This window comes from Meriones unguiculatus, chromosome 16 (assembly GCF_030254825.1).
Source record: "Meriones unguiculatus strain TT.TT164.6M chromosome 16, Bangor_MerUng_6.1, whole genome shotgun sequence".
Taxonomy (NCBI): domain Eukaryota; kingdom Metazoa; phylum Chordata; class Mammalia; order Rodentia; family Muridae; genus Meriones; species Meriones unguiculatus.
This window is the reverse complement of record NC_083363.1, coordinates 20836907-20850961: the sequence shown is the minus strand read 5'-3', so window position 1 is coordinate 20850961 and position 14055 is coordinate 20836907. Positions and strand designations below refer to the sequence as shown.

General features: G+C 37.4%; 1 protein-coding gene across 2 annotated transcripts in view; it reads left to right on the top strand.

Annotated features, from left to right (window-relative positions):
* Positions 1-14055, top strand: part of Ctnna3 (catenin alpha 3) — a 1666920-nt gene that overhangs the window by 1610977 nt on the left and 41888 nt on the right. The gene's annotated exons all lie outside the window — the stretch shown is intronic.

The window sequence follows — 14055 nt, the reverse complement described above, 5'->3', positions numbered from 1 at the left end:
TCCTTTAATAACATTAGATCATTTCTCTAGAGCAGACACAGTAATAAAATAATATTTGATGTCTATATTGGATTCAGTTATCAGTGACTTTGAGAAGGACATGTACCAAGATTATAAATTTAAGTTTAAGCACGATGAACGTCTTAGGAAGCCATATTGCTAGAACTGTTTTTAAAAGCTGTACCAGTGTACTTACGTATTAGCAGCGTATCATCCTTTCATATCATAGCATTGAACTTTCTCTTAATAAATTGATGTTCTTGAAGTAAATGCAGTTATAAAAAAAAAGCAAAGGTTATCATCAGGGGCAGAGAAGAGGAACTAATCATTATTGATTATCTCTCTCTGACCTAAGTTTTAGCTCAATCGTTACAATCACATTCTGAGGAGACAGTTATTTGATTGTTTTGTTTTCTTTAATATCTGAATCAATGTGATTCAGAAAGGTTAAATAGCTTCTCTGGGGTCATAAAATAAATGTCAAAGTTGGAGTTCCCTTCAGAGACCTCTGCGTTTTCTCTTCTGATGCTCAGCATTACGTCTATGAAGAAACTGAGGTTTGTAAGGCAAGAGTGAATGATTTAGAGTATTGGTCTGATTTTTCTCATGTTTTTTAGTCCAGTAAAGGTCAGAGGAGAAAATAAATATTTATTTTCTAGATATACAAATGTTAATAAATCACATAGATGTATATCAATGTTGATATCATTTTACTTTTCAAAAAATATATTTTCTTTGATCGAAAGCCGTATAAACTATATCACACGTCTAGATAGAAGTACTTACGGGCGCTCACTCCAGTCCAGAGAGTTTGCAGATTCCGGAGGCTGCTGTACTAGTTCGATTATGTTCTTATGGACCAACTGTACGTTGGAAAAATCCCAAGGAAGAAATGAATTTAATTCATGTAACAATTAAGATAACATAAGAAATATCGTAGCACTGTCCACATGAAACATGAACAGAACATACAGGCTTATTTACATGCTACCAAAACAAAATCTTAAACACAGTCTTTTATAATGTGTGGAATAGTTTACATAAGATATTGAATAACTACATCAAGATAAGGTAATACTGTGTGTAGAGTGTCTTTTGTTCGGTCAGTGAGGACACGGTTGACGGTCATGCAGCCAGTCATGTACTTCACATTGCTAATTCAGGAAAGGCTCTGAATTCCATATTAAGTGCTTAGTTTCTACTGGCTATTTTGTCACTTGCCCATTATTTAAGAATTTGAAAAATTATAAGACAAGTAATTGTAAGTTAGTGACCAAATTCATGAGCATATTACATATGTGTATTAAGCTATCTGAGCTATGTTTCTGAGCATTACACATCCAGTCTTTTTTTCCCCCTCATTCAATATTTCACATGGTCATTGTCATTACAAGGTCCAAGTTTACACACATTTTATTTTCCAAATATTTGCAATGGTATTTGTCTTACCCAGAGCAAAGCTCTTAAAAACTTATGCATGTCCACTGGACATAGCTACTAAAATACTTGTATGCTTATAAACAAGTGCCTGTTTAGCAACATGAGAGAAGCTTCCTCCTGTAGCAGATGGGAACCAATACAGAAACCCATGGCCAGACTCTATGCAGAGAGTGAGATACCTTGGAACACTCAGTTATAAATGAGATGCCTCCATCAATCTCTCCCCTCAGAGCTCAGGGAACCCTGCAGAAGAGGAGATGGAAAGAGTGTAAGCTCCAGAGGGCATAGAGGGCATCAAGAAAACAAGGCTATCTACATCCATATGAGCTAAACTCATATGAACCCACAGACACTGAAGCAGCATGCATAGGGTCTGCAGGGGTCTGCACCAGGTCCTCTGTACTTACATTATTTATGGTTTTCAGTTTAGCATTCTTATGAGAGTTCCAAGTGTGCAAATGAGCTGGTCTCTTATTCTGGTGCCTTCTCTCAGGTTCTCTTCCTTCTGTTGTTTTCTGTTGTCCAACTTTCATATAGTAGTTTGGTTTTATCCTACTGTATTTTATTTTGCTATGTTTAAAAAAGTGACTGAATCAAAACCTAGCCACTAGAGTAAATGTTAACTGAGCTGTCGTTTATACCTGCTGACAGAGGAAAAATCCATTTTCTCCAATGGAGTGACCACTGTGTATATCAATCACTCCAGGGAGGGCCTCATATTCATGAATAGTTGGCCAACGTATAACAGACTTCACAGTTTTATGTCTGCTTTTATCTGGTTATGGTTGATGGGGTTTAGGGTATTTGTTTATTTTTTTCTTCCTCGTGGTGTTTTGCTTCATTTTTTTTTGTTTGTTTGTTTATTGGTTTTGTTTTGGTTTTAGTTTTTGTGTTTGGGGAGTTTTGGTTGTTATATAGGTTCAGGTTCTTGTTTCTTTTTTTTTAGAGAAGGTACATAAAGTTGGATGAGTAAGGAGAATGGAGAGATTCTGGCAGCAGTTGGAGGAGGGGAAGAGTATGGTCAAAATACACATATATTTAAAAATTGTTTTAAATAACAAAACATAATTTAAAAGTGACTGCTAATTGCCATCCAAAAATATGATTCCTTTGAGATATATAAATGGGATTAATATTTATCATTGTTTGATGTGGTGATTCAAATTCATGAACTACGTGTAGATAGGATAGACAGGATCCATTTAATATCCAGGATTTACCATTTAAAAATGGAGTCATTATGTGTCCATGTATCATTGTGAATTCAAAGCTATTTGTCATCATTTTGCTCACAATTCTCCATTAGAAAAATAAATCTGCCATGGGAAAGGATGCCTTCTTTTACATTTCTTGACATCTGCTTGCAGGTAGATCCTGAAAAGCTTTTTAAAGTACATTCCATTTTTGTGTGCTAAACTCTATACATGCTTGAATATTTCAGTGATCCTGTATTCACCTTTTTTCTTTCTTCATTTTTCTTTATGTCCATCTTTCTTTTTCTTCAAAGATTTGAAAACTAAGCTGTTATGGGATATTAAACCAGATTTCTAAAGCACAGAAACTTATTTTTTTAAATAGCACACAGATTTTTTTATTATTTAAAACTATTGAGTTCACTAGAGAATGTGTTCATTACAAAATCAGGTTTGTGAGATAGGACTCTTGCAAATACATTTGATAAAGAAATGTATCAAATTTCTGAGTGGCTGTGATCCTGGAGAAAACAGACAGAATATATTCTATGAGTGTTGAGGTTTATGTCAGAGAACCTGAATTAATGAAGTAAAATAATTTGAAATACATTTGCATAATATAGCATCAAATTAAAATCCATCATCTCTCATTTGTAAATCTGTATGATACACAATTTATCCTGAAGTTGTATGCTTTAACTATAAGAAAACAAAGTACAGTTCACTTAAAATCATAGAATAGGTGCTGAGTTCCTCTCTATGCCAAGCACACTAATATATCTTGATCACAAGACAGTGACTAATCAGTGGGCCTTTTATGATGCTCAAGTCCATACAAAAGTATCATAAGGGCAATGGTGGCACACACCTTGAATCTCAGCAATTGGAAAGCTGAGGTTGGAGGATTTCATAGTTTGAGACCAGCATGGTCTACAGAGTGAGTTCTAGAACAGCCAGAGCAACACAGAGAAAGCCTATCATGAAAAACCAATAGCTAGCTAGATACAGAGATACATACATAGATATAAAAGTAACAAAAAGTGCATGTGAGTATGTGGCATTAGTGTAGAACAAGTAATAAAACAGGACACAGAAATACATAGTTGAACAAGCAAGGGAATAATTAATTCCTCTAGTATGCGGAGTGGAGAAGAGAAAGCTAAAGAAGTTTCCTGATCCAAATTTGAGCCTTGACTATCAGTGGCAATCATATGTGTTATTTTGGAGGAAGGACAAAAGAGGACTCAGGCAGTTAAGACAAAAAGGCAAAGAGGTGTGACACAGCACAGTAGGTGTAGAAAGGAGGACACCAGAGTGTTTTGACTGCAGACAGCGTTTGCTTATACTATTGGTATATTGTGGAATGTTGGTGGGGGTTAACCAGAACTTCCCTTCAGAGATAATTGGGTTCTAGTTTGAGAGGAACAAAAAGAGATGTGTGCATTTGGAAGTTAACTATATGATGTTATTGATAGATCAGAAAACAAGGGACTAGAGGAAAGAGACTGGGTTGAAAGGAGGTGTTTCAAAAGGAGTCCAGGAGGGAAGTGGTGAGCAAGCCTATGTTTGTGACATTTTAGTGAGTATATGAAGTGTGAACTTAATACACTGTTGTATATTAAGGATGAAAAACAGGTAAGACTTAGTTCAGTGATCTGGCAGTTGGCAACTTAGCTAAAAATGGCAACACTCACTACATGCTACACATGGTGGGAGCATCAGGTCCAGGAGAACCTGGGCTTACAACTTTGGCTCTTAGGGAAGAAAGATCCAAGAAGCCATCTGAGCCACTCATTAAATGAGTGCTGGAGAAGGATTTTAAGAAACTGTTGAAATAGAATGTTTTCCATAGTGTTGTTCTAAGAGACCTTTTGCCTGGTACAGGTTTACTTTGAAGCTTTAAACGAATTGGGTGGTACTGTTTCCCAGAGGTTCTGAGAGTCCTCAGGAAGTCAGGCTGTTTTCCTTTTTCAACTTCATGTCTCTGGCTCTGCTTGTATTATTATCTAGACCAAAAAATGAAAAAAAAAAAAAATGTCTTCGGTGAGAATGAAGGGAAACTTATGCACATGTTCCTGGCTTCAGCTTCCCCTAAGTGACAGGCAGAGCTTTCACAATGACAAAGCATGATGAAAATAAAGCCTGCATGCGAATCCTTCCCTCAGTGTAGCCAGTTGTGTTTCTGTGAAGGGAAGGGTGGGTGTTGGTGGCAACTAACAGTTTCTAGTATGCTCCTCTGTAAATATCAGAAACTCTGCAGGGCATGCTCATGTTTTAATCATATACTCTCCTATAGAAATTAAGGTTCTTTAATTTTTCAAATGAGTCACTATGCAAGAGTGGATGACTATAAATGATGTAGAAAATTTCTGTTCCTTAAAAGTTTAAGTTCGGTTATTCTTAGTAAGTACCTGGACTTATTTTCAAGCTGTGTCAAGAGTAAGATGATGCTGAAGATGTCAAGTGAGCTGAGAACCAATGCAGGGAAAGAAGGGGGCATTGGACAGACTATCATGTAGGTTGGCAAGAAGGAGACTACGGGCTCAGCATCCCCAAACAAATGGAATTATAGGTGTTATGACAGCCTATTTATCCTTTAGTACATTATTGTTTTTAATTTTTTAACGTATTCATTTGTGTTCCAATAGTAGCTCTCTCTCCTCACCTCTCCTCCCAGTCCCATACTTCTTCCCTCTTCCTACCTATCCTCCTCCATTAGTGTTCAGAAAGGGGATCCCACCTCCCTTACCCACTGGCCACAGACTATTTAGTCTCTTCAGGACTGTCTGCATCCTCTTCCTTTGTGGCTTAGGAAGGCCTCCCCACCAGGGGGAAGTGATCAAAGAGCAAGCAACAGAGTCAATGTCAGAGACAGCCTTAGTCCCCTTACAAGGGGGCCCACAAGGAGACTGAGCTGCCTAACAGCTACATCTGAGCAGGAGACCTAGCTCCTCTCAGTGCATGGTCCTTGGTTAATGTATCAGTCTCCACAGGCCATCTGGGTCCCTGTTTCTTGGGTCGGTTGGTATTCTTGTGGATCTCCTGTCCTCTCTGGGTCCTTCTTTTGCCCTACTCTTCCATAAGACTCCCTGTGCTCTACCCAAAATTTGTCTGTGTGTTGCAGCATTTGCTTCAATCTCCTGCTGAGTGTTGTCTTTCAGTGGATATCACTGGTTACAAAGGGAAACAAATTGGAAAGGAAGTAATCAAAGTATCAGTATTTGTGAATGATATGATATTATACATAAGTGACCCTAAAAATTCTACTGGAGAACTCCTACAGCTGATAAACACTTTAAGCAAAGTGGCTGGATACAACTCAAAAATAAAAATAAAAGAAAAGAAAAAGAAAATATCAGTAGCCCTCCTATATACAAAAGACAAACGGGCTGAGAAATGAATTAGGGAAATAGCACTTATCACTATAGCCACACACATACACACAAAGTAAATTATTTTGTTGTAACTCTAACCAAGCAAGTGAAAGAGTTATATGAAAAAATTCCAAGTCTCTGAAGAAAGAAATTGAAGAATATATCAGAAGATGGAAAGATCTCCCATGCCCATGGATTGGTAGAATTAACATAATGGCCCTCTTACCAAAATCAATCTACATATTCAATCCTATTTCCATCAAAATACCAACACAAGTTTTACAAGCCTTAAAAGAAAAGAACAATTCTTTGGAAAAACAGTAAAATCTAAGATAGCTGAAACAATTATGTACAAAAAAAGATCTTCTGGAGGTATCTCCATCCCCAATCTCAAGCTGTACTATTGAGAAAAGTAAAAAAAAGAAAAATATAGAAACAACTAACTGGTGGATAAATGGAATAAAACTGAGGATCCAGAAATACTTATATAAATGGCATTAGCTGAGGAATGCTCAGGTAAAGAACAAGAAAAATGAAGAAACAAATGAGCCAATGAAAAACTGACATAATAACAGAGAAAATAATGTTTTAAGGGAGTGAGAGGGATAAGGTTAGGAGAAAAAAAAAAGCTAGAGGGATTCAAGTTGGAAAATGAGAGAGCTTTTTGTCTGAGCTGAGACTGTGTTGAATTAAGACGTTATCAAACATAAAGACAGATGAGTGGATAACTGAAGAAGTTCTTCCTCCTGGATCCTATCTTTTGATAAGATTGGAGACATCTATTGTTAACAGCCAAGTTCGAGTTCCCCATCCAAACTTCATTGTAGAGATAGAATTAAGATGCCCACGTCCTCAATCCCTTCTCCACATTGTTTAGAAGAGAGCGTGGCCTAAGGTTGACACAGTGACTTGAGGTAGAGCAGAGAAGCTGTGTGCACATTTTATCCTTTTACCTACATCCTGCAGGACACTGTCTGATGGTGGAGTCTGCCCCAACCTGTACATCCTCGATCACCAAAACATGAAGTCACAATGAATCCCCAAGTGTTTTCTCTCAAATCACAAGGGACTCATCTCAAAAGGGTAGCTGTGTGCAAAGTGCCTGGGTAACTAAACAGGTCCTGGTAGCTCAGTCTCCATAGGCATGCTGACTTATGAGTGTCTTAAAGAAAAACGTAAAAGTGTAACTCCCAAGTGATTATCCTGTAAACAGGTTACCAGAAGTCCGTCCCAAAACATTCTGCTCTAGTCTCTAAAAGCACAGTGGCCATTGTTGTAGCCCATGAAAGGAAGCACGCCATAAAAGAAAAAAAAAAAAAAAAAAACACTGTTACATTCTGGTGTGTGTGTGTGTGTGTGTGTGTGTGTGTGTATAAATTCAGTAAAAGTAATCAAATTATAAACAGAATTAAATTCTGAAAATTTTTCCTTTTTCTATCTGCCATGTTTTTAGCTCACCAAATTTAATACTACTTAAAATTGATTAATTATGTAATTACTATGTTTTTGTGGATTTCCCTTAATGTGCTTATTTGTTCTCCCTTGAGGCAGGTATGCCAAAACCACACTTTTAAAAATTAGAGAAATATATGAAACTCATCCATTGGGAGGGAGAAGATCAGCAACTTTTAAAAATTTTCTAGGCAACTGCAACTGCGCTCTACCCTACATCAGGGAGCAGTATATATCAATTAAGGAATGATAGGGGTCAGCAGTAATATAGCTATTGACCAAAGGAGCCACCAGGGCTCATAGAACTTAATCAATCAAGTACATACAAATAACTTAGTAGGCTAATGTACTTGCCATGTTATGGCATTAGGGAATTAGCTAATGAGCTTTCCCAATATAGTATATCCATTTGTCTAGGCAGGAAAAAAATGAGAAAACAAAAAAGGAAAGATTTTGAAAATCAGCAGAAATATTTATCAGGAAAAGGACATGGGATCAAAGTATAGGATAAATAAAGAAATCAAGAAAATGAGAAAAGGGAGAGAGGGGAAGAAGCAAGGGAGGTAGATAAAAAAAGAGAAAGGAGACAAGGATAAAAAACTTTATTAGAAATATTAGCTCTAGAGAGTCTAACTTGGTCATTGTTGGGTTGATTTGTAAAACCATAATAACCAGGAATCAAAGCAATTGCTTATACAGCAGTGATTTCTGGAATTATTTTTTAGTATGTGGAGAGTATGGTTTGTTTTTGTATTGTTATTCAATAAAGCAGATTAAGAAATTATCTTGGTCTGTAGGCAAACACCCATAACCATGAATGCGATTTTTCTGGAAAAAAGTTCTAATAACATTTGGAACTATTGTAGTAATATTTTTTGTTATAGCTATCTCAACTTTATGAACATGGAAATAGATGGGATTTTAATAACTTGTTCCAGGACACAGAGCTGGGTCTAAGTAGATTCAGGACCAGAATCTTAGCTATCATGTTCTTTAGTTATTGAAAATATTACCTTCATCTTCCCAGTGAGTTTTGTGCTACTGTGACTGGATATGGCATCATAACACCCAGCTGCATGGTACCTGCTTTTGTCAAGGGCTGAGGGCTGCTTTAAGTGAAAATTGGGGAAAACACCAACTAAACATAATATTAATGACAGGAAGGGGTTGTTGAATCAGGACTTGCAAGACTAATTGACCAGAACACATGCTCAAATTATAGAGTTAATAGGATGCAATTCAACCCCGAAGACTAGGCCAGGGTATAATCTAGACAGTAATATCTTCCTTCCTGATTCTTCCCTGTATTCATCTTGGTTCCTTTCTCCTAAATTTCTGATCTTGTTCTTGCCCTTCTCAGTTTGTCCAAAGTACTCTTTTCAACAACAATTGCCACAAGATATTAGACCATAAAGGGCATAATCTTTTGCCTCAATTAGTTTTAAGAGGACACTTCCATACATTTGTTTTATCTTCATCAGTAATAATAGAAGGTGAGGCTTAGGGAGTCTTCTTGACAGTTGTTAATCTATGAGTTGATACACACGTTTCAAGCCAGTATGATATCTTCTCTGTGACAATAGGACTTTACTGATATGGGTACAGTTCCTTCTAGGAAGAGCAGTGTTCTGTTATTTGAAATTGAGATACTTATTTTTGATCACAGGGAGAGATAAAATCAGGCATATAGATTAGACACAAAAGTCAGTGCTTACAAAAAAGAATGAATAGAGGAAGCGTTAAATTGGGTACAATGTCTTTATTGTTATTTATTGATCATAATGATGGTCAGATTGATATTTGTAATAGTCTTACATAATTCCAAACACAGACACTGGATTATTATATTTTATTCTGTTACTATCAATAACAGAATTCTTGACTCAAAAGAAGTCAAGTTTTGTTTCAAAAGTCAGTTTTGTTTCAAAAGTTTTGAAACAAAACTGGCTTGTTATCAACCCATAGTAAAAAAAGAGAAGAGATTAATTAAGTCTCGTATATGCTAAACAACTTGAAACTTGGCACTTGAAAGCCCCAGTAGAAAAACAGTCCATGAGGTAAACAAGATGTGCTTGATAACTGTAGGAAGGGGTCAGTTTCTCATTAGGCAACATACACATCAAAGTAAAAGCAACTCTCCATGCTGGCACTTGGATGCTTACGAGTTTAGTGGGAAATCTGGCATAGAAATCACAGATGCAAAGGATAGGAGAAGAAAAAAATAAAGAAAGAAAACGGCAAGGAGCTAAGGATTCAAGAAGAGCATAGTGCTGGTTTCAGAATTCATTACAGTGCAGATAAAGGCAGAATTGAAAGCCCTGTGAGCAAATACACAGGGTGGTGTGGATTGCATGCTGAGTTGGCCCATCATTTCTGACCTTAGGTTGTATTTCTGCTTGGACTTGCATAATAGACAATCATATCAGTCAAGGGATAGATGATCACTTTCTTTTCCCCCTCCCATTTCCTTCATTTCTTCTTCCCCTGCTCCCTCTTTCCCTTCTCCATCCCTTTCTCTGAGTTTGTTATCAAAAGCAGTGCAATTCTTCACAATTTACTATCTTTTACTTTTATTTATTAGTGTGGATTCATGGCAGGTGCATATGTGGGAGGATGGAGATGGGCCGAGAGTGAAAGGGTGATGGTGTGAGTGTGAGATGTGGTGTGAGTGAGTGTGAGTGCCATCTAGCTCCTAGGAAGCAAGAAGACAACCTTAGGCAATCTCTCCTCCTTCTACCTTCAGGTGGTTTCCAGGAATAAAATTTAGGTCATTAAACTTTCACAGTAAGTGCTGTTGCCACCGGGCCATCTTGATGACCCTTCATGATTGAAAGTCTGGATGATATTAATAGTAAATCAATCATTGTTAGTTGGTGATATCAAACATTGGCTTCTTCTGCTTTCATCTATTACCAGATTGCTTACTTTGGCATTATTTGCCTGTGTGAGTAAGATAATTGCTTTGCATTTGGCCTATCCCATACATTGTAAAATGTTTAACTCAACTCTTTAAAATGTTTAAGCCTCAACTATTTATTCTATGAAAATGGTGTGTTCTTGATTATTAATATTTATTATTGATTTATCTTTTAGTTAAACAGCAGTTATTCCTAAACCAGCTGTATACCCAAATCACCTCACAGAGACTAGGATTTGTTTCATTAACATAGAGCACAATGCTGGGCAATAGTTACTCCTTCCTAAACCTCCAAGCCAGCATTAGTTTCCTCCCATTCAGATTTCCCACATTGTGCTTGATTTATGTCATATCTTAGGTCCAGTTCATCTCTCTGGGGGTTCCATGTCCTGTCCTCTCCAATCTCTCCCTCCAAACTCCTCCCACTCGCTTTTTTCTCCTCCCCTCCAGACAAGGATGTCCCACCCTAGTCTCTCCATTGCTAAGCATTGGCTGGCTGTTTTATTGACAATACAGAGAACAAATGGTGGCATGTTTACACAAACTTGAGGCAAGTGATGCTTAGAATAAGCATCACAATGCAATGTGATGAAACCAGAGAGTAGGGTAGAGAAATCAGCATTTGAATGAACAAGGGTAAATTGTATACATCCCACAAGAACATTATACCATCAGTGTGGTGCATCTCTTTAGCTGGCTTTCCTTTGCCTTCCAGCTGCTGGGTGTTGGAGGACTTCATCTAATAGTCCCCATTGCACTGGGAAGCCATCTGTGTGAATTGACACAACCACATCTGTATAGCTTGTCTATGAAGCTAGCCCGTAACTAAGAGATAGATTCAAAGCATTAAACAACTCAGTTCAAGACATTGCTATGCAGTTTTATAACCCCTTAGAAGTTAGGCAAAATTCCTACCTTTGTCTGAGATGACCAGTGCTCTCTTTGATTACAATTTTTATTCCAGTATTTTTTTCTTTTTCTTTCTTAAGATCAGAACCATGGACACAGTATCTCCCAGAAGTTTTTTTTATAGGTACCAACCTAAAAGAACATTGTAGCATTGTAGTATTTTTTTTATCATTACTCCTTAACTGATTGGGGAAATGGTAGCAGGAGAACTTTTTCCATTGGTGACTTTTCACTTATTGACTCTCTCTTCTCTCTCTCTCTCTCTCTCTCTCTCTCTCTCTCTCTCTCTCTACTGCAGTACAAGGAAACCCATGGTATTTTGTTGACAAGCAAACAAAGGTTAATAAACGATTATAAGTTGCCAACTATCACACGATGTTTGATGAGAGAAAGAAAACGTGGATCCAGGATCCAGTTGCAGGCCACACTAACACATATTTAGTCTCATTTTCCTTCTATGACACAAAAGCTCTCTAAAAGGTTAAGTAAGGAAGAGAGCCAAGCAGAAAAATAACAATCTGCAATATGTTTTACCATAAATACAGCTTCATTAACTTGATTCTGAGAATTGCAAAATATAAAAATGAAACAATGTATACAATTAGAAATTAAATTAATAATGGATCATGATATATTTTTAACCAATGTAGACTTCCAGGATAAATTTGTTCTATGTAAATATAAAGTTATAAGTTAATGAGTAAATTCTCATAAACTCATGATGTTTTATCAGGCTTTAAATTTGAAGATAATATTTTGTGTTAGTCAAATCACTATGAAAGTATTGGTTCGATACATGAAAAACAATACTACATTCCAGGTAATAAACCTGAATTTCTAGAAGTCTAAATTTAGTGAAGGTGTCTCAGCAAGGACTTGCAATAATGTGGCTCATTCTGTAATAATGCTGCTTTCTGGTGATACAGCCCATGACAATAACCCTGACAACCTGTGGGAGCAAATACAGCCTTGTTTCTTTGTGATATTAGATGTCACAAGGATGAATGCAGTCCAGACTTGGGTCACAGGAAATGTGTGGCTGAATTTTCTGACAATATTCAGGATTCTGAAAACAAGAAATGCAGAGCTTTTAATTTTTGTTTTTGTGTGTTGATATTTTGCCTGCATGTATGTCTATGCATCACATATGTGCATTTCTATTCAGAGGCAATCAATAAAATAAATTAAAACCAACGTACTAATATATACTTAAAAGTACCAGTGATTATTTCTAATTGCAACAAATTATTTTTTTCATAATTTTGAGAATAATAGTTTTAAAGCTTTGTATTTTCTGATCATGATTTCCCTGTCTCTCTCACACAGAAGCTCACATATGGCTGTATATATCTCTGATTATCACTTATCCTTTTTGATTTTTCTTTCTTCTCTTTGGCATGCTAATGATTTCCTGGAGTCTATGAAACAACTTCCTCTTAATACAACTTGATTTAATTAGACCTCTGATTTGAGCTCCTACAGAGTCAATATTTAGTTTGTCATGTGAATCTCAGGGATAACCTGAACATCCCGTATATTAACTGAACGGCTCAGTACGCATAGATGTATGAGTGGCACGCTGCAGCCTGCATACTCTCTCCATCATCCATCTAGGGAGCTGCCGTATGCTCCTCACTATCTTCCGTCTTAATTGTACTGCTCTGTGGTTGGTACAGTAATTCATTTTCCAGGAAGACAACTCATGCTGGAAGCAAAGAAAGAGAACTTCTTGGCGTGTCTCCCTAATTTTGGAAAGCTGTTTTCTCTAAGGTAGAATTTTTTTTTTAAATGGCCCCATTATGCTTCTGCTGCTCCACCTGGGAGCAGGAGCCAGGCCAGGCACAAACCATGAACGACATAATTTCCCCTAATAGCACTAAGTGCCTCAAAACATGCCACAAAGAAAGGGGAAGGTGACAAATGGAGTCTGGAGCAGCCCTGGGTAGCTCCTCTTTGGTAGGGTCAGTGAAATACTAGAAATACTTGAACAATGTCAGAAAGGGTGATGTGGAAGGGGGAAAAGATCAGCTGCTAATTTATGCAGGAGGTTGTAAGACTGCACCCTCGCAGACTTTCAGACATTGCAGACCTCGCCAGGAAAATGGCTTTGTTGTAACAATTTCCAGGGATACTGTGTATGTGGCATTGATGTGTGTGTGTGTGTGTGTGTGTGTGTGCGTGCGCGCGCATAAATACATATATAATCTCCTCTCTTAGATGTTTAATAACTTTTACATGGTTTCACTGCTCTAATAAGATGAAGCTCGGGAGCCCAGTCTACTGGTATTGATTGCAAGACGCATATACTTTAAAGAGGCTCCTGCCCTACAGAGGAATGTAATTACACTGTCCAAGGCCACCCATGTGGTCTATGTCTGTGGATCTGTGGGCCACAAGTAAGGCTGGTAGAAGAGTGGGGTCCTTCCATCCTCTTACTCATGTTGATAGGTATCATTTGACAACTTTGTTTGAGAAAATGGCGATATTTGTCATTAGTGAAACAGTATCTGTGATACGTATAAAAGTATCTGTGATACTTGTACTGTGATAAGTGATACTTATCAACAGTATCTGAGGACATATACACAGTCTTAGATGGATGTTTCCTTTGTGTAAATATGTTGTCCCTGAGGTATTAGAGTGGAGATAAGACCTGAGGAGAGCAGGGGCAGGAGGACAGAGGGCCCGAAGAAGGAAAGAAACCATGAGCAGCAGCATCTCTTTGACAAGCTGGAGATCATGACAGGGTAGGTTCCTGGGAGGATATGGG